Here is a 26,398-nt window from a genome sequence, read left to right as displayed (position 1 = left end):
TTTGAATAACCGACCAGGAACCCCACAAAAACACGCTCGTTATTAGGCAGAGAGTGAGATCCCTGCCCAACTGTCAGACTTAATCCTGTTTGGTGCAATCAGTGACCATCTCCTGAAGTTGCTCGATTACCTGATGTGTGTGGCAGGGAGCGACTCAAACTGACGTGAGAGGAAGAGCTCTCTGTGTTTAAGTTGGTGTCGTTCCTGATCCACCAGGGCTGGCTGCTTTGAGTCTTCCTCGAACTCTCCTAAAAAGAGAGACACAAGAATTAAAGTATTTACTGCAGAAATACAGGCCATTTGGCCCCCCCGCCCCGCCTACATCGCCTCCCATCACCCTAGCCTTCTATTCCTCTATCCCTCATGTGTTTATCCAAATTCCCCCTTAAATATATCGCTCGGCTTGTGCTCCCCGTGGGAGCGAGTCCCACATTCTCCCCACTCACTGTGAGAGCGAGTCCCACATTCTCCCCACTCCCCGTGGGAGCGAGTCCCACATTCTCCCCACTCCCCGTGGGAGCGAGTCCCGCATTCTCCCCACTCCCTGTGGGAGCGAGTCCCACATTCTCCCCACTCCCCGTGGGAGCGAGTCCCACATTCACCCCACTTCCCGTGGGATCAAGTCACACATTCTCCCCACTCCCTGTGGGAGCAAGTCCCACATTCTCCCCACTCCCTGTGGGAGTGAGTCCCACATTCTCCCCACTCCCCCTGGGAGCGAGTCCCACATTCTCCCCACTCCCCGTGGGAGCAGGTCCCACATTCTCCCCACTCCCCGTGGGAGCGAGTCCCACATTCTCCCCACTCCCCGTGGGAGCGAGTCCCACATTCTCCCCACTCCCCGTGGGAGCGAGTCCCACATTCTCCCCACTCCCCGTGGGAGCGAGTCCCACATTCTCCCCACTCCCCGTGGGAGCGAGTCCCACATTCTCCCCACTCCCCGTGGGATCAAGTCACACATTCTCCCCACTCCCTGTGGGAGCAAGTCCCACATTCTCCACACTCCCCGTGGGAGCGAGTCCCACATTCTCCCCACTCCCCGTGGGATCAAGTCACACATTCTCCCCACTCCCTGTGGGAGCGAGTCCCACATTCTCGCCACTCCCCGTGGGAGCGAGTCCCACATTCTCCCCACTCCCCGTGGGATCAAGTCACACATTCTCCCCACTCCCTGTGGGAGCGAGTCCCACATTCTCCCCACTCCCTGTGGGAGCGAGTCCCACATTCTCCCCACTCCCCCTGGGAGCGAGTCCCAAATTCTCCCCACTCCCTGTGGGAGCAGGTCCCACATTCTCCCCACTCCCTGTGGGAGCGAGTCCCACATTCTCCCCACTCCCCCTGGGAGCGAGTCCCACATTCTCCCCACTCCCCGTGGGAGCAGGCCCCACATTCTCCCCATTCCCCATGGGAGCGAGTCCCACATTCTCCCCACTCCCCGTGGGAGCGAGTCCCACATTCTCCCCACTCCCCGCAGGAGCGAGTCCCACATTCTAACCACTCCCCGTGGGAGCGAGTCCCACATTCTCCCCGTGGGAGCAAGTCCCACGTTCTCCCCGTGGGAGCGAGTCCCACATTCTCCCCCACTCCCTGTGGGAGCGAGTCCCACATTCTCCCCACTCCCCGTGGGAGCGAGTCCCACATTCTCCCCACTCCCCGTGGGATCAAGTCCCACATTCTCCCCACTCCCCGTGGGAGCGAGTCCCACATTCTCCCCGTGGGAGCAAGTTCCACATTCTCCCCACTCCCCGTGGGAGCGAGTCCCACATTCTCCCCGTGGGAGCGAGTCCCACATTCTCCCCCACTCCCTGTGGGAGCGAGTCCCACATTCTCCGCACTCCCCGTGGGATCAAGTCCCACATTCTCCCCACTCCCCGTGGGAGCGAGTCCCACATTCTCCCCACTCCCCGTGGGAGCGAGTCCCACATTCTCCCCGTGGGAGCAAGTTCCACATTCTCCCCACTCCCCGTGGGAGCGAGTCCCACGTTCTCCCCCACTCCCCATGGGAGCGAGTCCCACTTTCTCCCCCACTCCCAACTTCTCCACATCAATTCCCCGCTGTGTCACCGTCTGTGCGGAATCTGCACTTCTCCCCATGTGTGCGTGGGTTTCCTCCGGCTGCTCCGGTTTCCCCCCACAGTCCAAAGACGTGCAGGTTAGGTGGATTGGCTGTGATCAATTGCCCTTAGTGACTAAAAAGGTTAAGAGGGGTTATTGGGTTACGGGGATATGGTGGAATTGAGGGCTTAAGTGGGTCGGTGCAGACTCGATGGGCTGAATGGCTCATTCTGCACTGTGTGTTCTTTCTGCTCTATTGAAGCTATTTATTATTTTAAATGTCTCTATCCAGCCACCTGCACTGGGGAAAGAGCCAGAGTCTGTCCAGTTTTACCTGATAGCTATACATCGTCCTGTTCCGGTATCATCCTTGTCAAAAGCATTATGCCTTCCTTTTCACTTTTGCAGGATCGACAGGTTCGCCCTGTTAGTTTGGACGGAGTGATTAAATTTGCACTCAGGAATATCTCCGTTTTTGAGTGCCGATCACACGTTGATCACAGTTGTAGGACTGAGAAAGGCTGGGGGCACTTTTACAACTGGACACGTTCTCAACACTGTCCGATTTAGTGATATTGTGAAACACAATGTAGTGCGGCATGTTGCAGGTCCATCTGCAGACAGGTCCCAGACTTCATCCCCCTGCCGCGGCTCGTGAGATCCATTGCTTAGTGGGCAGAGTTCTCACGCCCTTTCCACTTGGAGTCAGAGGTCGTGGGTTCAAGCTCCATCCTGGAGACGAGGGCCCATCGACACCATCTCAGCCCAGTCGAGTTGGCAAGCCGGGCGTGTTCCTCTGAACACAGCGCGGTAACATAACTACTCATACTGGGACCGCGCCGGCCTGTTCTGACATTCCTTCGCCCTTTTCAATCGGACTTACTAACACATGCAACTGCAAGAAAGCACTGATGCTTACGGGTAGGTTAACATTGTGGTTATGGTGGTAGACGAGTAATCTGGCGACACGACTCCAAATCCCACCGTGGCAGCGGGAGAATGGAAACTCTGGGCCGGACGGCGGCGCAGCGGTTAGCACTGCTGCCTCCCGGCGCTGAGGACCTGGGTTCAATCCCGGCCTCGGGTCACTGTCCGTGTGGAGTTTGCACATTCTCCCCCATGTCTGCGAGGGTCTCACCCCCACAACCCAAAAAGATGTGCGCGTTAGGTGGATTGGCCGCGCTAAATTTCCCCTTAATTGGAAAAAGCCTTTTTAAAACGAGAGAATGTAAACTCAGCTGATTAAATAAATCTGGAATTAAAAAGCTAGCATCAGTAATGGCCGCAAAGAAACTACAAGATTGATATAAAAACAGATAATAATTAATAATCTTTATTATTGTCACAAGCAGGCTGACATTAACGCTGCAATGAAGTTACTGTGAAAAGCCCCTAGTCGCCACATTCCGGCGCCTGTTCGGGTACACAGAGGGAGAATTCAGAATGTCCAATCCACCTAACAGCACGTCTTTCGGGGACTGTGGGAGGAAACCGCAGCACCCGGAGGAAACCCACGCAGACACGGGGAGAACGTGCAGACTCCGCACAGACAGTGACCCTAGCTGGAATCGAAGCTGGGACCCTGGCGCTGTGAAGCAACAGTGCTAACCACTGTGTTACCGTGCCGCCCACCTGGTACATTAATGTGCTTCAGATCCGTGTGAGCCTTCAGAACCACAGCAATGTGGTGGAGTCTCCCGAACAGCCCAGCAAGACAATTAGCAGCGCCAACCATCTCGCCACGCAGACAGCAAGATGGTAGCTAACCGCCAACCTCCAATGGCCATTAGGGATGGGGGCTGAAAGCTGATTTAGTCAGCGATGCTCACGGCGATTTAGTGCTGGCGACTGGATCTGTTTAAAAATGGTATCTTATTTTTAAATGCACACTGGCGAGCGGTGGAACAATCGACTTCAGAGCCCCAGGGCTTTGAGGGGGAGGAAGAGGAATCGTCAGAGGAAAGGTTGCGCAATCTGGGTGGGGTTGTGATTGCGAGCCCCCCCCCCACCCCCCCATATGTATGTAGCAGATTGTGGGAAACCATACGCCCAGGATTGGGGGGGGGGGGGTCAGCAATCAAACCTGCTTCGTAGTCAGTGATTGGCTCATGCTTATGGAACAGGATTTTAAACATTTTTACACATGGAGGTTAATGTTATTAACAAGTGTGTTCCCCCCCACGCCTCACCCCACCCTTACGTCTGCAAGCTCTCTAGTGCAAACGGGCCAGACACGTTTGTGAGGGGGATTTTTAATTTTTTTATAAACCGTCAGGAGAGTAACAACGGCCCCTGCTGACCTTGATCAGGAAACCCTGTTTTAATCTGGGCGGAACTCCTCAACAAATGTGTCCTTAACCCTTTACACGCATTGAGTTGACAGATTGGGCGCAAACAGCCATGCACAGCCCCTGCTGACGAGGTGCTGAAACCCCTTATGATTTGTGCCCGAACCCCACCCATTCCGCCTCCATAAATACATTTTAAAAAAAATAGGCCCTTTATTTCATTAACCCTGAGCAAGCCAGAGGTTAAAGCTGAACGTTGAGAGTTCCAGCGTAGGCCTCAGGCCACAGACAGCCCACACACAAACTGCATACTCCACACAGACCAGTCAAGGCCTCACACATCACAACCTCCAGCTTCCTGTATGGCAAGACGCACGCTTAGAAAAAGTGGCCTTGCTACACAGGTCTGAGGCAGCAGGTTAACTTCAAGATCCATTGATTTTGAAAAAAAATTATTTTTGAAACAAGGGAAAACACAGCAGCTGAGATACTGTGCAAAATTACAGACTAACATCCAGCTCCACATTCCACCTCATAACGATAATCTTTATTATTGTCACAAGTAGGCTTACATTATAATAATCTAATAATAATCTATAATCTTTTATTCTCACAAGCAGGCTGACATTAACACTGCAATGAAGTTACTGTGAAAATCCCCTAGTCGCCACATTCCTGTTCGGGTACACAGAGGGAGAATTCAGAATGTCCAATTCACCCAACAGCACGTCTTTCGGGACTTGTGGGAGGAAACCGGAGCACCCGGAGGAAACCCACGCAGACACGGGGAGAACATGCAGACTCCGCACGGACAGTGACCCAAGCCAGGAATCGAACCTGGGACGCTGGCGCTGTGAAGCAGCTGTGCTAACCACTGTGCCGCCCTGGGTCCACATCTCTACACACAGGAACCCGTTTAAAAAAAACCTTTTTGATGACATTTCAGCATCGGTTATATTGCTTCAGCACAGCAGTGCGGCAAAAGAAAAATCCCTAAATTAGTATTTTTTATAAATCTAGAGTACCCAATTAGTTTTCCCCCAATTAAGGGGAAATTTAGCGTGGCCAATCCACCTACCCTGCACATCTTTGGGTTGTGGGGGTGAGACTCACATGGGGAGAATGTGCAAACTCCTCACGGACAGTGACCCGGGATCGAACCCGGGACCTCGGCGCCGTGAGGCAGCAGTGCTAACCACTGCGCCACCGTGCTGCCCTCAGCCCTAAATTAGTCAGCAGTTCTATTGGCCATGGGCTGAGGCGGAGAAACTCGGTCGAAGGAAGAGGCCACTCTGCCCTTTCAGCATCTTCTGCTATTCAATTAGATCATCGCGGATCGTTATCCGAACTCCATTTGTCGCACTGGTTACTCATCCACTGAAAACTGCTGTGTGACAAAAATCTATCCATCACAGTCTCCACAGTGCGCTTTCTCACAGGGAGGCAATAAAGAATAAAGTGCGTTTCTTTGCCTCACCCTGAATGGTCGCGCTCTCATTTCAAAGTTAAAATTCAAGGCTTTGTTGTTCTGCCCTCTTTTGAGAAAACAGTTTCTCACCGTCACTCAATCAAGCCCGCCGTCTCTCGGGAATGATGCAGTGGGGTGGGATTAAGTGGGCGTCAGGCAGTATTCCCACTCCTCCCTGGCCACGGGAGAGGTGCCAGAGGATTGGGAAACCGCAAATGTGGTCCCACTGTTTAAGAAAGGCTGTAGGGATAAACCAGGGAATACAGGCCAGTGAGTCTCACGTCAGTGGTGGGGAAACTACTGGAGAAAATTCTGAAGGAGAGAATCTATCTCCAGTTGCAGAGGCAAGGTTTGATCAGGAATAGTCAGCGTGGCTTTATCAGAGGGAGGTCATGCCTAACAAAATTGATTCTATATTTTGAGCATCTGACTAAGTGTGTAGATGAGGGTGGTGCAGTTGATGTAGTTTACATGGATTTCAGCAAAGCATTTGACAAGGTGCCACATGGGAGACTTATAAAGGAGGCAAATGTACCTGGGATACAGGGTAACTTGATGAGGTGGATTCAAATTGGCTGAGCTGTAGGAGACAGAGGGTGAGGACAGACGGCTGCTTTAGTGACTGGATGTCAGTGTCCAGTGTCGTACCACAGGGATCTGTGCTGGGCCCCCTATTATTCATCATTTATATAAACAACATGGATGACTATGTGGGGGTGGAGGGATCAGTAAGTTTGTGGATGACGGGTGGTTAACAGTGAGGTCAATAAGGTGGTGAAAAAGGCAGGGCCGGGGGGGGAAGGGCAGTGTTGGAGAGGAGCGCCCGCTAATGGACTGGGGGGGGGGGGGGGGGGGGGATGCGAGAGGCCTGAACGGGCCGGTCAAGATTGCCCGGGTGTTCGCGCAGCTGAAGGGACTGAAGGCAGATGTGGTTATGCTCCAGGGGACGCATTTGAGGGTGGCAGATCAGGTCAGGCTGAGAAAGGGGTGGGTAGGGCAGGCTTTCCACTCGGGACGCAAAGAATCGAGGGGGTGGCGATTTTGGTGGGGAAGCGGGTGTCGTTTGAGGCGCTGAACATCGTGGCAGACAATGGAGGTAGGTGTGTGATGGTGAGTGGTCAGCTGCAGGGGGTGCGGGTGGTATTAGTGAATGTATATGCCCCGAATTGGGACGATGCCGGATTTATGCGGCGCATGTTGGGCCGGACTCCAGACCTGGAGGCAGGGAGCTTGATAATGGGGGGGGGACTTCAACACGGTACTGGATCCAGCATTGGACCGTTCCAGGTCCAGGACGGGTAAGAGGCCGGTGGCGGCCAAGGTGCTGAGGGGGTTTATGGACCAGATGGGAGGAGTGGACCCATGGAGGTTTGTTAGGCCGGGGGCCAGGGAATTTTCTTTTTTTTCCCACGTCCATAAAGCCTACTCCCGGATAGACTTCTTCGTTATGAGCAGGGCACTAATTCCGAGGGTGGAGGGCACAGAGTATTCGGCCATAGCCATCTCAGACCATGCCCTGCATTGGGTGGAGCTGGAGCTAGGGGAGGAGAGGGTCCAGCGCCCGCTGTGGCACCTGGATGTGGGCTTGCTGGCAGATGAGGTGGTGAGCGGGCGGATCCAGGGGTGCAATGAAAGCTATCTAGAGGCTAACGATAATGGGGAGGTGCAGGTGGGGGTGGTCGGGGAGGCGCTGAAGGCAGTGATTAGGGGAGAGCTAATCTCCACTAGGGCCCACAAGGAGAAGGAGAGGAGAGATTGGTGGGGGAGATTTTAAGGGTGGATAGGGGGTATGCAGAGGTCCCCGAGGAGGGACGACTCAAGGAGCGACGAAGCCTCCAGGCTGAGTTCGACCTGTTGACCACCAAGAAGGCAGAGGTGCAGTGGAGGAAAGCGCAAGGGGCGATGTATGAATACGGGGAGAAGGCTAGCCGGATGCTGTCACACCAGCTTCGGAAGCGGGAGGCAGCGAGGGAGATTGGGAGAGTAAGGGATAACGGGGGGAACACGGTGCGGAGTGCTATGGGAATAAATGGGGCATTTAGAGACTCTTATGAGGGGCTGTATAGGTCTGAGCCCCCGACGGAGATGCGGGGGGGATGCGTCGATTTTTGGATCGACTGAGGTTCCCGAGGGTAGAGGAGGAGCAGGTGGCTGGGCTTGGGGCACCGGTAGGGCTGGAGGAGCTGACTAAGGGGCTGGGGAGTATGCAGGCGGGGAAGGCACCGGGGCCAGATGGGTTCCCGGTGGAATTTTACCGGAAGTACATGGACCTGCTGGGCCCTATGTTAGTGAGGACTTTCAAAGAGGCGAGGGAGGGGGGCCCTACCCCCGACGATGTCCAGGGCGCTGATCTTGAAGCGGGACAAGGACCCACGGGACAGTGTGGGTCATATAGGCCAATCTCTCTCCTTAACGTGGACGCAAAGCTGTTAGCGAAGGTGTTGGCTACCAGAATTGAGGACCAGACGGGATTTGTTAAAGGAAGGCAGCTGAATACCAATGTGCGGAGGCTCCTTAACGTAATCATGATGCCTACAGTGGAGGGGGAGGCGGTGATAGTGGCGGCAATGGACGCGGAGAAGGCCTTCGATAGGGTGGAGTGGGGGTACCTCTGGGAAGGGGTGAGGAGATTTGGGTTTTGGGGAGGGGTTCATTAGTTGGGTTAGGCTACTTTACGAATCCCCGGTGGCGAGTGTGACCACGAATCGGAGGAGGTCGGAATACTTTCGGCTGTACTGGGGAACGAGGCAGGGGTGACCCCTATCCACCTTGCTATTTGCATTGGCAATTGAGCCTTTGGCTATGGCTCTAAGGGAGTCCAGGAACTGGAGGAGGCGGGGGGGAAGATGACGGTGCTCCCGAGGTTCCTTTTTATATTCTGATCCTTAAGGCCCTGATCCCCATCCTGATCCCTAAGGCCGTTTTTAAGCGGGTCAGTAGGAGCATCATGGGATTCGTGTGGGCGAAAAAGACCCGAGGGTGAGAAGGGTGTTTCTGGAGCGGAGTAGGGACAGAAGAGGGTTAGCGTTACCTAATCTGTGTGGGTATTACTGGGCTGCCAATGTGGCGATGATACGCAAGTGGGTAATGGAGGGGGAGGGGGCGGCATGGAAGAGGCTGGAGATGGTGTCCTGTGTGGGAAAGAGGCTGGAGATGGCGTCCTGTGTGGGCACGAATCTGGGAGCGCTGGTGACAGCACCGCTGCCGCTCCCGCCGACTAGGTACACCACGAGTCCGGTGGTGGCGGCGACTTTGAAAACTTGGGGGCAGTGGAGGCGCCACAGGGGTGAGGTAGAGGCTTCGGTTTGGTCCCCAATCCGGGAGAACCATCGGTTCGTCCCGGGGAGAATGGATGGAGGGTTCCTGAGCTGGCACAGGGCAGGAATTAGAAGGATGGGGGACCTGTTTTTAGATGGGACGTTTGCGAGCCTTGGGGCGCTGGAGGAAAAATTTGGGTTTCCCCCCCGGAAATGCCTTCAGGTACATGCAGGTAAGGGCGTTTGTAAGACGGCAGGTGAGGGAGTTCCCGCTGCTTCCAGCACTCAGGATCCAGGATAGGGTGCTCTCGGGGGTGTGGGTTAGAGAGGGCAGGGTCTCGGCGATCTACCAGGAGATGCAGGAGGAGGAGGAGACCTCGGTGGAGGAGCTAAAGGGTAAATGGGAGGAGCAGCTTGGGGAGGAGATAGACGAGGGTACGTGGGCGGACGCCCTGGGTAGGGTTAATTCTTCCTCCTCTTGCGCCAGGCTTAGCCTGATACAATTTAAGGTTCTTCACAGAGCACATATGACAGGGGCGAGGCTGAGCAGGTTCTTTGGGGTGGAGGACAGGTGTGGGAGGTGCTCGGGGAGCCCAGCAAATCACACCCACATGTTCTGGGCGTGCCCGGTGCTGGATGGGTTCTGGAGGGGTATTGCGAGGACGATGTCTAAGGTGGTGAACACCCAGATTAAGCCGAGCTGGGGGTTAGCACTATTTGGGGTATTGACGAGCCGGGAGTGCAGGAGGCGAAAGAGGCCGGTATTCTGGCCTTTGCGTACCTGGTAGCCCGGCGGAGGATTCTGCTACAGTGGAAGGATGCGAGGCCCCCGAGCGTGGAAGCCTGGATCAGCGACATGGCAGGGTTCATTAAACTGGAGAGGGTAAAATTTGCCTTAAGAGGATCTGTGCAAGGTTTCTTCAGGCGGTGGCAACCGTTCCTAGACTTTCTAGCGGGGAGTTAGGAGGTGGTCAGCAGCAGCAGCAACCCGGGGGGGGGGGGGGGTGTACTTTGTGTTTTCTACTGTGTTTATTATTGCTTAATGGGGGGGGTTCTATATTGGGGGAATTCGAGATGTAGTTGTAAGATGTTTATTTATGTGTTCCTTATTTCTGTAAGGGGGGGGGGTTTGTTGAAAATATGTAAACATTTGAATAAAAATATTTCTTTTAAAAAAAAGGTGAAGGGCAAGAGGGTCAGGGGGGATTGGAGGAAAAACTTGTTTACCCAGAGAGAGTGGTGAGGGTCTGGAACGCACGGCCTGGGAGGGGGGGAAGAGGAGGGTCTGGAACGCACGGCCTGGGAGGGTGGGAGAGGCGGGTCTGGAACGCACGGCCTGGGAGGGTGGTAGAGGCGGGTTGCCTCACATCCTTTAAACCTGGGTGATCACTTGGCACATCATAACATTCAAGGCTACGGGCCAAATGCTGGCCAATGGGATTAGGTGGGCAGGTCAGGTGTTTTTCATGCATCGTTGCAGAATCGATGGGCCGTAGGGCCTCATCTGCACTGTAGTATTCTGTGACGATAAATTAATATCTGTAGTTATTGCGCCTGAACGTTAACAGCACTCGACACAGCACTGCACCAATTTTTCACACAGCACAATCCTACGAGCCACCATGAGACGAATAAACAAAGATTTATTTACTTTGATTGAAGAGGTAATGTTAATTAGGTGTCAAATATGACGCAGTGGGTGGCACCACGCAGGCAGCAGTAGCGGAGCGGGCAGGCCAGAGGGGTGGCACCGAGGGAGCTCTGCACCATGAGATGTGCTGTACTAAAGGACCACTCCACTGTTGGACAGGATGTGTTTAGCTGCAATGTTAAACTGATGCCCAGTCTGACACTGAAGGATGCCTCGGCCATTACTTTGAAGAGCAGTGATTCCTTCCCCGTGATCGGCTGTTAATATTTATCACTTGACCATGGGGGCGGCACAGCAGCACAGTGGTTAGCACTGTTGCCTCACAGCACCAGGATCCCAGGTTCGATTCCCGGCTTGGGTCACTGTCTTTGTGGAGTCTGCACGTTCTCCCCCGTGTCTGCGTGGGTTTCCTCCGGGTGCTCCAGTTTCCTCCCACAAGTCCCGAAAGACGTGCTGTTAGGTGAATTGGACATTCTGAATTCTCCCTGTGTACCCGAACAGGCGCCGGAATGTGGCGACTAGGGGATTTTCACAGTAACTTCATTGCAGTGTTAATGGAAGCCTACTTGTGACACTAATAAAGATTATCAGAGAAACAGATGAGCTGGACACCATCTGAAAATGGAAACGTTATTTACAATGGCTGCTGGCAAGCCCCTTGTACCTTTCCCATGTGGCCCATTCCTCATGGATGTGCCTGCCTGTTGACTTGAGGGTTGATGCGAGAGCGAGACTGCCACACACCGTTTGTTACCCGACACCTACCCTTTTTAACATTAAACAGGGTGTGGGAGAAGGAAGTGCAGCTTAGCAGAGCCAGTGCACCAGCTGACATATTGTTACCCGGAGTGTTGGGTAGGATAAAGTCGCTGAAGTGGCGTCACCCTTGCCCACCAGCCTGTTCGAGGGTCCCCCCCACTCCCCCCACACTCTCCAGAGGCAAACACAGGCTTGCCTTGCCATCTGTTTGTCACAAAGGCCCAGCCCAGCCTGTACGCACATTGTTTGGGCAGCGTGCCATCTGCCCCGTTCTACAGCCATCGGGAGGGCGGATCCAGTATTTTTGTTTTTCCCTCAGGAATGACGAGAGACAAACCACAAGAAAGGGGCTGGATTGAGTGGAGGGCTGCGGAGAGACTCCACAAACAGACTGCCTTTTAATATCAGGCTCCCCTGCAATTAGACATTCCAACACGCCGCCTCAGGCAGCACCCAATTCTCTGCCGAGATTGGGCAACGCACCATGTGCAGTTCCTCTTGAACAATCCCCCCCCCCAAAAAAAAACTAAAACCCACTCGCCACATTTCCAGCTGCTGCTCCCTTCGCTACAGCCAGCCTTTGATTAGCTGGTGAGGTTCTGTCCCTCCTCACATTTCGCTAACACAGTATGGGGGAACTCTTCTCCCTGCTGAGTGCAGTATTGTTAGCATTGCCGCCGTCTCCTCTGAAGAATTAATTCCCATCTGGGCCTTTCACCACCTAGGGACATCCCAAAGTGCTCAACAGCCCAGGAAGCTAAAGTTTTTTGACGTGTTGTAATGTAGAAAATGGAGAAATGGATTGGCACACAGCAAGATTCCACAAACAGCACTGTGATCATGATCAGTTCAGTTGCCATGGAGTATTTCACATGCAGCTAAAGGGCCAGGCTCGCTGCCCCTTTCGTATTGATACAGTCAGTGCCAGCCAGAATACTCTGTCGGAGTCTCTTGGGTCGAGTGTGAACCCAGAACTGTCGGACTCCAAGGGCGTGCTACGCACCGACTCACCGTTGACACAATTTCACTGCCCACACCTCGACATGTTGGTCAATGAACACTTAACCCGACCACTTTAGCCGCCCATTCTCTCGCTGCTGACCGTGACAAATGCCCCGCCCAGTCAGCCAACGCCACATCACAGCTATCCCATCATGCGGGCGGTGCAGACGGAGGGGTGGGTGCTTTGCTGGGGAGATAATTATATCAGGGAAAGGATCGTCCCCACAGGTCACGGCCACGTGCGACCTCATAGGCAGCGTTGCGGGATTGTCCAGGAGGGACAAGTTCGGAGGGGAAATGTGGAGAAGGCTTCACTGGCCGCTCAACAATTATTCATTTTCACACCTTGTTACCTGACCACTTTGCTATCTGAAAGAGCCGAGTCACACAGGAGTGTCCCTGAGGGGCACCCCATCAGAAACTGACTGCACCCTGCCAAGAGCAAACTGGCTGTTTGTAATCCAGTGAGTTCAGAGACACTTAGACCAACCCCTCTCCCCCAGCACCCTGTGTTACTGACTGTATCTCTACTGATGTTAATCCAGCTCCCTCACACTGTCACTCAGTAACCCCTCTCCCCCAGCACCCTGTGTTACTGACTGTATCTCTACTGATGTTAATCCAGCTCCCTCACACTGTCACTCAGTAACCCCTCTCCCCCAGCACCCTGTGTCGCTGACTGTATCTCTACTGATGTTAATCCAGCTCCCTCACACTGTCACTCAGTAACCCCTCTCCCCCAGCACCCTGTGTTACTGACTGTATCTCTACTGATGTTAATCCAGCTCCCTCACACGGTCACTCAGTAACCCCTCTCCCCCAGCACCCTGTGTTACTGACTGTATCTCTACTGATGTTAATCCAGCTCCCTCACACTGTCACTCAGTAACCCCTCTCTCCCAGCACCCTGTGTTACTGACTGTATCTCTACTGATGTTAATCCAGCTCCCTCACACTGTCACTCAGTAACCCATCTCCCCCAGCACCCTGTGTTACTGACTGTATCTCTACTGATGTTAATCCAGCTCCCTCACACTGTCACTCAGTAACCCCTCTCCCCCAGCACCCTGTGTTACTGACTGTATCTCTACTGATGTTAATCCAGCTCCCTCACACTGTCACTCAGTAACCCCTCTCCCCCAGCACCCTGTGTTACTGACTGTATCTCTACTAATGTTAATCCAGCTCCCTCACACTGTCACTCAGTAACCCCTCTCCTCCAGCACCTTGTGTTACTGACTGTATCTCTACTGATGTTAATCCAGCTCCCTCACACTGTCACTCAGTAACCCCTCTCCCCCAGCACCCTGTGTTACTGACTGTATCTCTACTGATGTTAATCCAGCTCCCTCACACTGTCACTCAGTAACCCCTCTCCCCCAGCACCCTGTGTTACTGACTGTGTCTCTACTGATGTTAATCCAGCTCCCTCACACTGTCACTCAGCAACCCCTCTCCCCCAGCACCCTGTGTTACTGACTGTGTCTCTACTGATGTTAATCCAGCTCCCTCACACTGTCACTCAGTAATCCCTCTCCCCCACCACCCTGTGTTACTGACTGTGTCTCTACTAATGTTAATCCAGCTCCCTCACACTGTCACTCAGTAACCCCTCTCCCCCAGCACCCTGTGTTACTGACTGTGTCTCTACTAATGTTAATCCAGCTCCCTCACACTGTCACTCATTAACCCCTCTCCCCCAGCACCCTGTATTACTGACTGTATCTCTACTGATGTTAATCCAGCTCCCTCACACTGTCACTCAGTAACCCCTCTCCCCCAGCACCCTGTGTTACTGACTGTATCTCTACTGATGTTAATCCAGCTCCCTCACACTGTCACTCAGTAACCCCTCTTCCCCAGCACCGTGCTGCTGACTGTATCTCTACTGATGTCAATCCAGCTCCCTCACACTGTCACTCAGTAACCCCTCTCCCCCAGCACCCTGTGTTACTGACTGTATCTCTACTGATAATGCAGCTCCCTCACACTGTCATTCATTAACCCCTCTCCCCCAGCACCGTGTTACTGACTGTATCTCTACTGATGTTAATCCAGCTCCCTCACACTGTCACTCAGTAACCCCTCTCTCCCAGCACCCTGTGTTACTGACTGTATCTCTACTGATGTTAATCCAGCTCCCTCACACTGTCACTCAGTAACCCATCTCCCCCAGCACCCTGTGTTACTGACTGTATCTCTACTGATGTTAATCCAGCTCCCTCACACTGTCACTCAGTAACCCCTCTCCCCCAGCACCCTGTGTTACTGACTGTATCTCTACTGATGTTAATCCAGCTCCCTCACACTGTCACTCAGTAACCCCTCTCCCCCAGCACCCTGTGTTACTGACTGTATCTCTACTAATGTTAATCCAGCTCCCTCACACTGTCACTCAGTAACCCCTCTCCTCCAGCACCTTGTGTTACTGACTGTATCTCTACTGATGTTAATCCAGCTCCCTCACACTGTCACTCAGTAACCCCTCTCCCCCAGCACCCTGTGTTACTGACTGTATCTCTACTGATGTTAATCCAGCTCCCTCACACTGTCACTCAGTAACCCCTCTCCCCCAGCACCCTGTGTTACTGACTGTGTCTCTACTGATGTTAATCCAGCTCCCTCACACTGTCACTCAGCAACCCCTCTCCCCCAGCACCCTGTGTTACTGACTGTGTCTCTACTGATGTTAATCCAGCTCCCTCACACTGTCACTCAGTAATCCCTCTCCCCCACCACCCTGTGTTACTGACTGTGTCTCTACTAATGTTAATCCAGCTCCCTCACACTGTCACTCAGTAACCCCTCTCCCCCAGCACCCTGTGTTACTGACTGTGTCTCTACTAATGTTAATCCAGCTCCCTCACACTGTCACTCATTAACCCCTCTCCCCCAGCACCCTGTATTACTGACTGTATCTCTACTGATGTTAATCCAGCTCCCTCACACTGTCACTCAGTAACCCCTCTCCCCCAGCACCCTGTGTTACTGACTGTATCTCTACTGATGTTAATCCAGCTCCCTCACACTGTCACTCAGTAACCCCTCTTCCCCAGCACCGTGCTGCTGACTGTATCTCTACTGATGTCAATCCAGCTCCCTCACACTGTCACTCAGTAACCCCTCTCCCCCAGCACCCTGTGTTACTGACTGTATCTCTACTGATAATGCAGCTCCCTCACACTGTCATTCATTAACCCCTCTCCCCCAGCACCGTGTTACTGACTGTATCTCTACTGATGTTAATCCAGCTCCCTCACACTGTCACTCAGTAACCCCTCTCCCCCAGCACCCTGTGTTACTGACTGTATCTCTACTGATGTTAATCCAGCTCCCTCACACTGTCACTCAGTAACCCCTCTCCCCCAGCACCCTGTGTTACTGACTGTGTCTCTACTGATGTTAATCCAGCTCCCTCACACTGTCACTCAGCAACCCCTCTCCCCCAGCACCCTGTGTTACTGACTGTGTCTCTACTGATGTTAATCCAGCTCCCTCACACTGTCACTCAGTAATCCCTCTCCCCCACCACCCTGTGTTACTGACTGTGTCTCTACTAATGTTAATCCAGCTCCCTCACACTGTCACTCAGTAACCCCTCTCCCCCAGCACCCTGTGTTACTGACTGTGTCTCTACTAATGTTAATCCAGCTCCCTCACACTGTCACTCATTAACCCCTCTCCCCCAGCACCCTGTATTACTGACTGTATCTCTACTGATGTTAATCCAGCTCCCTCACACTGTCACTCAGTAACCCCTCTCCCCCAGCACCCTGTGTTACTGACTGTATCTCTACTGATGTTAATCCAGCTCCCTCACACTGTCACTCAGTAACCCCTCTTCCCCAGCACCGTGCTGCTGACTGTATCTCTACTGATGTCAATCCAGCTCCCTCACACTGTCACTCAGTAACCCCTCTCCCCCAGCACCCTGTGTTACTGACTGTATCTCTACTGATAATGCAGCTCCCTCACACTGTCATTCATTAACCCCTCTCCCCCAGCACCGTGTTACTGACTGTATCTCTACTGATGTTAATCCAGCTCCCTCACACTGTCACTCATTAACCCCTCTCCCCCAGGACCCTGTGTTACTGACTGTATCTCTACTGATGTTAATCCAGCTACTTCACACTGTCACTCAGTAATCCCTCTCCCCCAGTACCCTGTGTTACTTAACATAGTGTGGTCCGCGAGGATTACAAGTCTACCTGACAGGTCGTGTAAGATTCACTGGTGGTGTAAGATATGGTACAGAGTCCACTACCCTTTGTTGAAGAAGTACTTCCGGACTTCATTTTAAAGTTATGGTCCATTGTTCTGGACTCCCCGACAAGACCTCCTCCAAAGTAAGTGAAGTGTCAAATTCCTTCATAATTTTAAAGCCCTCAATTGCTTCAATCCCCTGCACTCAAGGGAATACAAAGCTTGCCTATGTAACCTTGAACCCGGTTAACTCTACCTTCAGTTTGGTGAATCTGCACTGTTCCCTTTCCAAGGCCAATGTTTCCTCAAGTGTTGTGCCCAGAACACAGCACTCTAAACGGAACAAGGCCCCTGTTTACACTACACAAACACTAGCGGTACACATTATTTGCCTCAATAGATTACGGGTTAAAACCAATCGTCAGTCATGAAATCCCCCTGGTTTTAAATATTGCCTGATCTTTGGCACTAACAGGCCTGCCTTAACTGGAGGACATAATATTGTCACATCACCGGTGCTGGGTCCTACTCTGCTTCGCCTCCCATTCAGGTAATGCTGGAGTTTCCCTACAAGGATTATTCTGCTCCCGCCTCCTACGTCCATCCCAGGTGAATCACGAGGTACTCACGCGCGTGGTTGTCTGCGAGTCCATTGAGGTTGCCGGAAATGTCTCTCCTCCGATACAGACACACAACCTTGGCCTCTACGTTGCCGCTGCCGGTCTGCTTAAAACAAAATTAAATCCAGTTTGCACGCTGCATGAAGCCGCCATGGGAAAGTTACAGCGTGTAACTAGTCTGTCCACTCAATAGACACAGTCCCCTGGGTATAGCACCCTTGTCAAAAGGTCACGTTGGAGCCCAAGTCCAGAGACCGGAGCACGTGATCCGGGCCGAAGTTCTCCATGTTGTACCAGCGAGTGCTGAACCATAGGAGGGAACATTTTTGATGCTTGACTTTAAACCGAGGCCTCGCCTATCATCCATCGCGTATTTAAACGTTCTACTGGAGGAACACGAGAGTTCTCCCCCTCGTGTCCTGGGACCAATATTTATCTCTTAACCAACAGCATTAAAACAGATGATCTGGGCCATTACCACGTGGCTGTTTGCGGGATCTTGCTGTGTGTAAAATGGCTATTGCGTTTCCGACTTTACAACACTTCAGGAGTACCTGCGTTGACTGTGAAGCGCTTTGGAACACCCGGTCATGAGCGGCACTATAGAAAGGCAGGTCTTTCTTTTCTCTATCCTCCACACGCGCCACAGAATCTGATCACCCACTCACGCCAATTTATGTATCTGCTGTGAACATCTCAGTACCCTATTCATTTTCCATCAGCATAATACTGAGCCCAGGCTTCTCGTTACTCAGTGATCTCACACACATACTTGGTGAGGACAGTGATCCGGGATGGTGTTTCCTCCCTCTCCCACCCACCTTTCCTTTAGCCCACGGACGTCTGACCTTCCTCATGCTGGAGGATTCTTTACAGGGAAGAGAGGCAGGGGTGAGCAAGACAGTTTGTGCCTTTGGAGGAGGTCGTAAGAGACCGAAGGCTTCAGGGGAACACGAGGTTTGCGAAAGCAATGAGAGGTTTGGAAGGCAATAAAAGACGGCAAAGGTAAAGATCAGGCCCCAGCGGTGGATTGGGTGAGCAGGGAAGGTGAGAGAAAGTGGGATGTATTTGGGATAGAGGCACACGTGGAGGTGAAAGGATTGTGAACGGTTGCGGGAGGTGAAGGGATTGAGCTTTTGGCTGGGGAAAGTTGGGTGGAGCCCAGACCGGTGGAGATGCAATTTTCTAACCTCTGCTGGTTACAAACATCCAATGTGAAATGTTTTTATCTCCTGTTCTGAATCAGCACGAGTTGTAAAGCTACTCCCCTAGTTCAGAACTCAAACGGCCAACCTTACCCAGCTGGTTTGTTAGCAAAATGGCAAAGTATCACATCAGTGATGGCCTTCTGCGCTGTGTTCAGGTCAGAGTACCTTATCCAGCTGGAAATGTTTTGATGATACTCAGTGCCATAGAGCTGTTGCAGCAAGATGGAGGCAATTCCTCAGGTAATAAATTCCCAATCGATATTCTTCCTGCTCCTACTCCACTGCCGTAATAAAAGTCAGGCAGGAAGCCACTTGGGAATACTAGCTGGCATTCAACAAAGAGATGGTAACTAGAGGGACTGTTGCATCAAAATGGCGAGGTAGTGATAATGAGTGGGTATGTCAGCCTTTAAGCACACACCAGAACTGAAAGGTTCGAGCTATCACAGAATCGTTATGGCACAGGAGGAGGCCATTCAGCCCATCGTGTCTGCGCCAGCTCTCCAAACGAGCATTGCAACGTGGTGTCATTTCCCTGCCTTGTCTCCGTACCCCGGCACATGGAGAAAGGTGGAACAACCAGATGCTCTTTTGGCTCCAAGAGAGACGGTTGAGCGGTGAACCGAGATCTTAAAAATTATAAAGGGGTTCAATAGGGAAGATGTAGTTTGGTTTATAGATCATTGATCATAGATCATAGAATTTACAGAGCAGAAGGAGGCCATTCGGCCCATCGAGTCTGCACCGGCTCTTGGAAAGAGCACCCTACCAAAGGTCAACACCTCCACCCTATCCCCATAACCCAGTAACCCCACCCAACACTAAGGGCAATTTTGGACACTAAGGGCAATTTTGTCCTGGCCAATCCACCTAACCGGCACATCTTTGGACTGTGGGAGGAAACCGGAGCACCCGGAGGAAACCCACGCAGACACGGGGAGAGCAGGGAGATGGGGACACGGGGAGAACGTGCGGACTCCGCACAGTCAGTCACCGGAATCGGCCCTGGTGCTGAAAGGCAGGCTGACCACTGTGCCGTGCTGAACTAGGGGAGTAGGTTTAGATGTAGTTTAGATCCATAGAATTCTTACAGTGCAGAAGGAGGCCATTCGACCCATGGTGTCTGCACCAGCCTTCCGAAAGAGCACTCTGCCTAGGTCTGCTCCCCCGTAACCCCACCTAACCTACACATCTTTGGGCACTCGGGGGCTATTTTAGCGTGGTCAATCCACCTAACCGGCACATCTTTGGACTGTGGGAGGAAACCGGAGCACCCGGAGGAAACCCACGCAGACACGGGGAGAGCAGGGAGATGGGGACACGGGGAGAACGTGCGGACTCCGCACAGCCAGTCACCGGAGACCGGAATCGGCCCTGGCGCTGAAAGGCAGCAGCGCTGACCACTGTGCCGCATGTTTTGTTTCATGGGGGGAGCAGATTTTGGAGCCATAAACATAAGATATTCACTAACAACTCCAACGAAGAATTAAGGAGAAACCTTTTTAACCCAGAGTGGCGAGAATGTGAAATTGTTACGACAAATAGCATTGTTGCATATAAGGGGAGGCTAGAGAGAGGGGAGGAGGAGTAGGATATGTTAACAGGATGATATGAAGGAAGGGTGCGAAGAGGTTGCGTTCAGCGTAGGCACCAGCTGGGCTATAGAACGTTATTTTTTTTAAAAACGGTTTTGCAGGGCCTGGGAGCTTTTAGGAGGCAGAAGGGGAAATTGACCAGAGGGATGTGTTTTTCAGTCTGGGCTAATGCATTGTGGTTTGACTGGGGTCAGTCCCTGGGGAGTCGATTTGTTTTTAAGCTTGAGGAGATGATGCCATTCCTGGGTGAGCCAAGACATTCAGAAGGATATTCTTTGAGAAAGCTTTTTCAGAGGTCTGATCTGGCTACCACAGAGTTCACACTTAAAGGCAGTTTTCTATCCAGGGAGGATAGGTATCATAGAATTTACAGTGCAGAAGGAGGCCATTCGTCCCATCAAGTCTACACCGGCCCTTAACATTCCACTTAAGCCCAGTAACCTCACCTAACCGTTGGACACTAAGGGGCAATTTATCGGGGCAATCCACCCTAACTGCACATCTTTGGACTGTGGGAGGAAACCGGAGCATCCGGAGGAAACCCACGCAGATATGGGGAGAACGTGCAGACCCCACACAGACAGTCACCCGAGGCCGGAATTGAATTTGTGTCTCTGGAGCTGTGAGGCAGCAGCGCTAACCACTGTGCCACCGTGCCGCCTCCCTGGAAAAAGAGTAATAACATTTAAAGCAGAGCAGTCTTGTCTGAGGCCAAGGAATAAGCTGAAACAAGGCAGGGGAAGCAGCAGTTTGAAGATATTCAGCCAGAGTCTGAAGGGGTTCTAACAGGAGTCCAAATCTGTTCTGTAAAGCAAGTATTACTCATACCATACTGATTTTAAGCTGGATTGAGAGCTGTATGTTTCTTTTCTCAGTGTTTAACGGGGAAATGAGTAGTTGTGTTTAAGGGGTAATTGTAAACGGTTTGTTTCGGGTGTGAAGTTAAAGAGTTTAATATTGTATTCAGAATAAAGTTCTGTTTTTAAAATATCCATGCCCTATTTTTTCATGCAATCGTTCATGGAGCGAATCATCTTTTCACACACTCTTAAAAATAAACTAAAATATTGGGGTTTCGATCCTGTATCCTAGCCACTTTTGGGGTCTGGTCTGGAATCATAATACAGGTTAAAAGTGAAGCATATCCTTTGGTGTATTCATGTATGTATATCATTCCCCGAGATGCACTTGCATGTTATTCTATTGCTGTGGATGCCTTTCCCAGGTATAAACACAAGCCCAGAAAAGTCAACAGGCTGCTCGACCATGGGCAGCATCACAACTTGATCCTGCCCTCATCCTTATCTTCTTCATCCACTTTCCATAGCCACTATTGGATGTGGGGAAGGGAGGAGTACTGGGGAAAATATTTATCAGTCAACCAACATCATTAAAACTAGTTTCGAGAAAGAATCATATCGGGATCGGGACAATAACTCAGTTTCTCTCTCTACAGATGCTGCCAGATGCAGATTTTCCAATATTTTCTGGGTTTAAAAAAAAATATGGAGCAGCTGGTCATTGTCATTTTGTAGTTTGGGGGGGATGGTGTACAAAGTGTCTGCTACATTTCCCACAAAACTAACTATACTTCAGAGAGTAATTCATTGGCCATGACCTGGTTTGGGATGTCCGGACATCATCCTAACAGCACCGTGGGTGTACCTACATCTCGAGCACTACGGTTTAAGGCGGCAGCTCACAACCACCTTCCCCAGGGGCAATTAGGGTCTGGCTATAAACGCCGGGCCTGGTTATTAAATGCCGGGCCTAGACAACAAAGTCCACATCCCTCTGGGTCATGCTGCACCATCCGGACATCACAAATCCTGGCTTCTCCTGTGCAGGATTCATGGACATTAGTGTTTGCTGTATGTCCCCCCCCCCAACCTCAGGGGCACTGAGATCAAAGAGAATCAGCTGATTCACCAAGAACAGCGCAAGCTCGGAAGTGAATGGCAACTAATTCAGAATTTCCTATTCCAGTCTAATTTCGGATTTTCAAAGATCATTTTCTGCTACCCTCACACGTCAGCTTGTACAGAGTGAAGAGAAAAGCTATGTAGAGCAGTGAGAGCCCCAAGGTTCAAACGTCAGTTTGACTCTGCACCCTCCTAGAAATGTGACAGCAGTTACCAGACAAGACATTACTGCAAGGAGGAAGGGTGGATACCAGAAACATTCCAGTAAGAGCCGTAAGTCAGGGAGGGGGAAACTTGGTGAAATTCCAATCACTGGAGAAGCTACACGGAGCAAACGGAACTGCAGGCTGACAGATCGCTGGGTCCGGAGGACTCCATCGTAGGCTCTGAAAAGAGGTGGCTGAGGTAGCAGATGCGTTGGTGTTAATTTTACAAAATTTGATGCATTTTGCAAAGGTCCCACCAGACTGGAAAGTTAGCAAATATAACCCATCTACTGAAGAAGGGAGGGAGTGAGGCAGAAAGCAGGAAACTCTAGGCCAGTTAGCTTGGCGTCTGTCACGGGGAAGGTGTTGGACTCAAGGAGGTTATAGCTGCACACTTAGAGAAACTCACGGTAACCAGGAGGTGTCAGCACGATTTTACACAAGGGAAATCACGGGGTAACCAATTTACTGGAGTTCTTCGAAGGAGTAATGTGCTGTGGATAGAGGGGAACTGGTAGACGTACTGTACTTGGATTTCCAGAAGATTTGGATCAGGTGCTGCATCAAAGGTTATTGCCGAAAATAAAAGCTCTTGGTGTAGGGGGGCAACATATTGGCTGAATGTGTACAAGTGTACACCTGCAGGGGTCTGTGTTGGGGCCTTAACTTTTCACAATTCATATCAACAATTTAAATGAGGGGAGCGAAGGCTTGGTCAGATGACAAAAAGATAGGTAGGAAAGTATGCTGTGAAGACACAATAGGTGGCAAACAGATTTAGACAGGTTGAGTGTGTGGACAAATTCTGGCAGACAGAGTATAATGCGAGCAAGTGTGAAGTTGTTGCCTTTGGCAGGAAGAATAAAAAAGCTGAGTCTTACTTAAACGGAGAACAACTGCAGAATTCCACGGTGCAGAGGGATCTGGGTGTTCTAGTGCATTAGTTGCAAAAGGTTAGTATGCGGGTTCAGCAAGTAATTAAGACTAATGGAACACTATCCTTGATTAGGAGAGGAATTGAACATAAAAGGATGTTATGCTTCAGTTAGACAGGGCACTGGGTAGGACCACATCTGGAATAGTAACCAATCACTGTTTGTCGATGTACCATTTGTCAATGTTCTCTGTCGATTATTCTTTTTGTCTACTATGTACGTACTGTGTACGTTCCCTCGGCCGCAGAAAAATACTTTTCACTGCACTTCGGTACATGTGACAATAAATCAAATCGAATCAGTTGTGTCGTTTTGGTCCCAAAGGGAAGGATGTAAATGCGGTGGAGGTGGTTCAGAGGTGGTTTTTACTAGATTGATACCTGGAATGATCGGGTTGTCTTATGAGGAAAGGTTGGACAGACTGTGCTGGTTTCCACTGGATTTCGAAGAGTGAGGGGGTGACTTGACTGAAATATATAAGATCCTCATGGTCTCGACACAGTGGACGTGGAAAGGATGTTTCCTCTTGTGAGCGAGTCCAGGACAAGGGGGCACTGGGTTTTAAAATTACGGGTCGCCCTTTTAGTGCAGAGCTGACGAGAATTCCCCCCCGGGGGGGGGGGGGGGCACATCTTTGGAACTCTCTGCCTCGGAAGGCGGTGGAGGGCGAGGTCACTGAATATTTTTAAGGCAGAGACAGATTGATTTCTTTGCCGAACAAGAATCTACGGTTATCGGGATAAATGGGTGACGAGAAGGTAAAGGACAAACAGATCAGTCATGATCATATCAAATGTCTGCAAGCTCGAGAGGCAAATGGCCTAATTCTGCTCATATTTGGGATGTAGATTGAACAAAGAAAGGGTCAGATTCAGCGGGCACCTTACAAAGTTCGATTGGAACAAGACAAACAAATTTAAAGGTGACGGTTACTAAGGCCTGAATGTATTTAAACCACAATACACTAAATAGGTTCATCACTGTTGTAGGAAGCAAGGCACCCGATTAATTAGTGCACAGCAAGCTCCCACAAACAGCATGTGTTCATAGCCAGATCATGTGTTTGAGCAATGTTGGTTGAGGGATAAATATTGGTCCCAGGAAAGGAGGGAGAGCTCCCTTCACCCCATCCCAATACTCGGGACAGATAGGGCCACTGTTTAACTTTGCATTCAAAGGCCCTCGTCCTGGCTGGGACTTTCCCGTTTCCAGAGCGGCCATTGCGCTGTGAACCTCGTGGGCTCACTGGTGAGGGGCGGGAGAATTGGCAAACCAGACCTTGCCACCAGCGAGAACCTCATTTCCCCGACACCAGCGAGATTTTGCGTCTGTGTTGCCGCTCTCACTGACGGCGGACGTGGGCGCCAACGCCCCCCCCCCCTGCTCAATATCACAACTATAGCCCCACTTCAAAGCACATCTAAAGCCCTTTGAGCCATCCCAGTTTGAAAAATGGAAATTTTCCCCTCTCCTGGTCTAGAAGATGAGGATAAAACAGCCAGGATTCCCTGTCCTGATTGATGCCAAGTGACCGTTGCTGGGGAGAGTCTGTGTGTCACCGTTAAGTGGGGCTCAATCTCAACATTTGCTGGAAACACAATCTAGCTGCTTTTCGTTTCCCGAAGGGTCTGGGCCGGCTGCCGAGGGAATCGCTCTATGGTTTCAGGTGGCACCGGAGAGAGAGAGCAGGTTGCCTGTCAGCCCTCTGGGAAACGATGCAGGCAGGAGGTGGAAAAATACATCAGCCGCAGAGCCACAAGTCAACATTTCTCACTGCGCTGGTACGCATCTCGATCAGGGCTTGTCCCATATCCCACTGGAGAATGTAAAGCCTGTACCTTGTTCAGTTCCTCGATCCTTCGGATAAGGTAGGGATTGCTCGAGGAGTTTTCAAAGTAAACATAATCTGGAAGAGACGCACAAGTACAGCATTAGTGAAAGTAGGCCGTGTGAAAAGACAAACCCCCCCCACCCGCTTACAGAATGAACAGTCATTTCAAAACTCTACAGCTGCAACACAGAACAAGGAGACATTCTCCCCTCTCCTCTCACAGAATGGCAACTTGCTGAGGTTATACACCCTGGCACCCTTGAATGCTAAGCAGAGTCTGTTCACCTACACCTACCCGAGGTCAAATAACCAGATTGGAGATCAAACCGCCAACTTTCCCTGCCTATTCTGCTCAGTAATAGTCCCGATAAAACATTCACCCACCAAGCCATGTCATACTTCAGCTTTCTGTCTTTTAGAGAAATATTCAGCACTCCCTCAGTCAGCCTGGATGAAATGCTCAGAGTTCTGGAGCGCAATTCCTATCCATGACCTCGGACTCAAAGATCTTCACCGAGTTGTCGCCAGAGAGGACGTAGCGACAGCGAGTGGTGCCCACAGGAGCCCATGTGGCTGCCGGTTGGTGTGCCTCAGACGAGGAGTGGGGGGACTGGAGTGAAAATGGTGCCTGAACCAGACAGAAGGTATCTCCTACTGGGGGTAGTAAATGTAAACTGCGCCCCGCCCTCTTTCCTGGTCTATTGTCAGCATGTCTGGAATTTTTAACCAACAAGAGTAGGAGGTACGCTCCTCAGTTTTGATATGGCATGAGTGAAATGTTTTAGCCATCGAGCCCAACTCCTGAGAATGAGGGGGTCATTGCAAGACTCCCGCACGACGCGAGGCCCCCGCGGGCGGCCGGACCCCCGCGGGCGGCGGGGCCCCCGCGGGCGGCGGGGCCCCCGCGGGCGGCGGGGCCCCCGCGGGCGGCGGGGCCCCCGCGGGCGGCGGGACCCCCGCGGGCGGCGGGACCCCCGCGGGCGGCGGGACCCCCGCGGGCGGCGGGACCCCCGCGGGCGGCGGGACCCCCGCGGGCGGCGAGACCCCCGCGGGCGGCGAGACCCCCGCGGGCAGCGAGACCCCCGCAGGCAGCGAGACCCCCGCAGGCAGCGAGACCCCCGCAGGCAGCGAGACCCCCGCAGGCAGCGAGACCCCCGCAGGCAGCGAGACCCCCGCAGGCAGCGAGACCCCCGCAGGCAGCGAGACCCCCGCAGGCAGCGAGACCCCCGCAGGCAGCGAGACCCCCGCAGGCAGCGAGACCCCCGCAGGCAGCGAGACCCCCGCAGGCAGCGAGACCCCCGCAGGCAGCGAGACCCCCGCACGCATCATGACACTCCGACCCAACAGCACAGCGCCCCATCGGCACTGACCCTGCCATCTGACAGCTCAGCACTG

The 26,398-nt window shown here is 52.2% G+C and overlaps 1 long non-coding RNA gene across 2 annotated transcripts; it reads right to left on the bottom strand.

Moving 5' to 3' along the window:
* Window positions 1-129: 129 nt before the first annotated feature.
* Window positions 130-25,092, bottom strand: LOC140400083 (uncharacterized). Of its 2 annotated transcripts, none has more exons than XR_011938042.1 (3): window positions 25,011-25,092; window positions 17,316-17,409; window positions 130-248 (listed from the first exon to the last, which is right to left on the bottom strand). It is a non-coding gene; the product is annotated as an uncharacterized lncRNA (long non-coding RNA). The 2 variants fall into 2 exon arrangements; XR_011938041.1 differs by having other exon boundaries at window positions 17,316-17,412; window positions 25,011-25,080.
* Between the last annotated feature and the right edge of the window lie 1,306 nt (window positions 25,093-26,398).

The sequence above is a fragment of the Scyliorhinus torazame genome, chromosome 24 (assembly GCF_047496885.1).
Source record: "Scyliorhinus torazame isolate Kashiwa2021f chromosome 24, sScyTor2.1, whole genome shotgun sequence".
Classification (NCBI taxonomy): domain Eukaryota; kingdom Metazoa; phylum Chordata; class Chondrichthyes; order Carcharhiniformes; family Scyliorhinidae; genus Scyliorhinus; species Scyliorhinus torazame.
Note: the sequence above shows the minus strand (reverse complement) of the source record. Positions and strands in the feature narration are given on the sequence as shown.